The sequence below is a fragment of the Nicotiana attenuata genome, unplaced genomic scaffold, assembly GCF_001879085.1.
Source record: "Nicotiana attenuata strain UT unplaced genomic scaffold, NIATTr2, whole genome shotgun sequence".
Classification (NCBI taxonomy): Eukaryota; Viridiplantae; Streptophyta; class Magnoliopsida; order Solanales; family Solanaceae; genus Nicotiana; species Nicotiana attenuata.
In genome coordinates, this window is record NW_017675095.1 from 53,653 (window position 1) to 58,089 (window position 4,437).

Genomic DNA, 4,437 nt, shown 5'->3' on the forward strand with positions numbered 1-4,437 from the left:
GAATCTATAGAAGAGATTGAACGATAATAAGGGAAAATGGAGAGAGGTTTTACCCGAAGTTCTTTGGGCATATCGAACAACGTCAAAATCTAGTACAGGAGCAATGCCATTGTCCTTAGTGTATGGTGCCGAAGCTCTGATCCCGGTCTTGATCGGGGAGCCCAGCGTCAGGTTTTGATATACAACGGAAGAGTCGAATCACGAGGCTAAGAACACAAGCCTCGAACTGTTAGATGAAAAACGGGAAGCCGCCCTCATTAGAATGGCGGCACAAAAGCAGATACTACAACCGAAGAGCCAATCTTCGCTACTTTGAGCTAATCCACATATCCTTAAAATCGCATGTAAATTCAATTATTATCCATTTTTAAAAGTAAACATATTCTAATAACATTCGTATCGGGACGGTGAAAACGAGGAACTTTTAAATAAGACAATTGATACTCCTATTAGAAATGACGTTTTTATTAATGATTATTTATAATATAATAATATTGAAGAAAATATACAAAACAGTTTGATCTTTAATTAGGCTGCAAAGTTATCTGCATCTTCCGGATTTTCCCTAACAAATTATTTATGGGTAATTACCAGCTATGTCCATTTATAAGTAGTTTATTACAAAAATTGGCCAATTGATAAAATATTACTAATATTAGCCAAATTAGCCAATTAGCTATTTGTAACAAAAAATATCAAATTTTTGCTTTGTTTTGAGTAGGTGTTATTAGAATAGATTGGGCACAACTTAAGAAGCTTGAATCTCAGTTTTGGGATGATTTGGTGAAGTTTTGAGGTGGTTTGAATTGAAAATTCGAAGTAAAAGCTGAACATGAAAAAAAATGATATGTGTATCATTTGTGTCTCACATATGTATCATGTTTGTATCAATTGTGTATCACAAGTATATCCATGTATACCTGTGCGTGATACACGTTTGATACATGTGTCGCAGAAGACTTTTTTGAACTCGATTTAATTACGAATTTTGATACAAAACCAGTCCAAATCACCTCCAATCTTCCTCAAATTTTGTATATTGACTTATCTATATATTTTCAATGAATTTCAACTATACCCATTGAAAAAGTTCCTTTTTTGTTTAGATTTTTGGAATATTGTATAGATTTTTGTATTTCATCACCTTATTTGCTACCCCGTCCATGAAATTTCCTTTCCGTCTTGTATCTAATGTTGTTAATCATGCTTAAAAATATGGAAGGTGATTTTTGCATGTGATTCTTTGAGAGAAAGAACCCTATTATTTGGGTTTTCAATTTTTGTTGGCTAGTTTTGGTAAGTCTATGACTAATGGTTAGAGGTTGGTAAGTTGAGATTTATTTGGGACATTTACGTAAGTTACCATTATTTAACCACATATACCGGTTGCAAAAAGGAATATATATGCAACTTCCTAATTTTACCTAACGAATTATTTAACCACAGATACGTGTTTTTGTAAACTTACTAATCTTGCCAGCAATAATATTGTTTGGATCTCTATAGGGAATCTTAATTTGCAGTGTGATTTAGTTGAAGAATTCATATATGAGATTCGACACGTGTTCTAAAAGGCATTACAGACCAAGCCACGTGAACATGTGTAACATTAGTAATTTGACCTAATTAATTTTCTATTTAATGCACCCAAAGCGACAAAATCGCAGAATCTAAAGAGAATTTTCTTCCAATCGAAATAAAGTCAATGACTTCTCCTGTAATTTGACATTATATTTTTATTTATAATGTCCTACGTGACATAATCTATAGAAAAAACTTAACAATCCTTAGTAAGTCCCCTGATTTCTCCTGCAATTTGACATTATATTTTTATTTATAATGTCCTACGTGACATAATCTATAGAAAAAACTTAACAATCCTTAGTAAGTCCCCTGATTTCTCCTGCAATTTGACATTATATTTTTATTTATAATGTCCTACTTGACATAATTTTATATATAGAGAACTTAATAATCCTAGGTAAGCCCTTGATTTCCCCTCCTTTATTGGAACTTTACATGTTTCCAAGTAGTAAAGACTTCTCCGATATATGTTGCATCTAACCAGGACGCATGTGAATATATATTTTAGTTTTCAACCTAGAATTACTGGAACAGTTGGAAGTTAATTTAATTTGATTCACACAAATAAAATTCTTTTTTTCGGAGGGTTCTAAAATTAGTACTTAAGAGAAAGTGAAACAGATTTATTAAAATGTGATTCAACGAATTACAAACTCTTGGTTTTATAATAAATAAGGTAGGGGTCAATGACAAACCCCTCATCACCACGGAAGATGAAAGCCCGGATCGTTGGAATTAATTTTAAAAAAACGAAGTATAAACGTACTTGACCCTTAGCACATAAAGTATATAAACAACTGCGCGATGATCTAATTAAGGTGATTTGTTCTATTTTCTTTTCTCTTTAATCGCAATTGGATGGCCTGATTGTCATCTTAAAGTAATTTGTAAAATTTAGAAACCTATATGCGCGATTGTTTCAAACTCTTGCACAAGGGAATTAATTAGACGTAAATTCCACCAAGGAAAAACAGAAAGAGAGAAGAACAACAAAAAAAATAACGATATGGATTGTTTTTGTCTTTCTAACAAAACAAAAAAAGAAAAGCACTATAAGAAAGTAAGCCTATGATGACATTTAATTAGTGACAGGTATAATAAATGTCGGGAAAAATTAATTTACTTGATAATTCTTAAAAGAAATTTGGTATAAGTAATGACATTTGATTTAAAATGTCAAAATTATTAGGACTTTTAATGTAAATAATGTCGCTATATTAGTAGGTATTTATTGACGTTTACAAACAAATGGACGCGATTTCTTACATTTGTGACTTTTAAGTTTTACTAAGTAAAAGTAAGAAATATGAACACCGATGTTGCACCGAGACACAGTCTTTGCATCAATTTTCACAAAATTCTCAAGCATTTAACTTTTATCGCTGTTAAGTCACACCAGACAACGGAAATTTCTCTCTGGATCATTCATGTACATTGATTTGGAAGATAAAGAAGAAGATGCTTGCAAAAAAGCTGGACTGTTAACAATATTCACTATCTTTATGAACATACTTGTGTATGTAAACTATATGAGGTTTGCTATTAAGGATGTGTTTGGTATGACGGAAAACAGAATGTTTTCTCATTTTTCACTATTTGGTTGCACAAAATAGTTTGGAAAATATTTTCTTAGATATCACATTTTTCTGAAGTTAGAGGAAAATGACTTCCTTAGAAAAAGTTAGGAAAATATTTTTCAAAAACTCCACTTACCCTCACTTCTAACCCAACCCCCGGCCCTTTCTCTCCCTACCCCACCTCTCCCAAAAATGAGTAAGATTACTACTTGTTTTCCAAGAAAATATTTTATATTTTCTTGGAAAACATATTTCACGGAAAACATTTTCGGTAATACCAAACACACCCTTAAGTTTCAACTACTTTCTAATTAATTTCTTTTGCATTTCATAAAAACACAGGTTGCTACATCAGTCACTTCTGCACTCAAGAGACTATCAAAGACAGATACACAATTGTTACTAAAAAATTAGTTATATTTTGCTAGAATATTGACAAATAATTTTTCATGATTTTGTTTTGTTGTAAAGCTACAACTTTTTTTCTTTAGAATTAATTTTCGAGAACTTCTATATTCGATATATATGATTCTTGTTTATGTTTTCTCTGGGTAATGAAATTTATAGGTATATTTCTTGAATTTGATGGCATGTGAACATTAAAAGAACCACTGTCGAACATTAAGCTAAAAACTCATAATGACGACATTTGATAGGAGTCGCAAAGAAATTTCACTATTTATTTGTCGACAATAACCTATATGTTGGAAATTTTAATGTGACATTTTCACAAATGTTGGAAATAAATGTCACAAATCTTTTACTGACATTTATTTAATTGTCGGAAAATTTCCGACATTGAAATTTCTAACATTTATGCTAAGTGTAAATAAATACCGATTAATAATTTTACGACATTTATATAGCTTAATACGATATTTATAAAACGTCGTCGTAACTTTCTAGTACGTGAGATTGTTATTATTGATTAAATTACTCTGACGCCCTTACAATAGGATTCAATTGCAGATCTATGTTTCAAATTTACCCATAATATAAACACATCTAAAGGTATTAGCTGTATTTTAAGTTTCAGAATCAAACACTTAACCTCTCGTATAACAAAATTCCTTCAAAAGGATAATCATCTAACTAAGGAAATTTTGTATTTATTAATTTCTACATAATGATAAGTCACAAATATTTAGATACTAAAAGAAAGTAGTCTTAGTTGTTAGTTTTCAGGTGTAGAAACAGCACTTAATATATATGTATAGTTTTTTAAATCTTAAAACAAAAAAAGGGAGGTTGAGGGTTTTGTGTGTGTGTGTGTGGG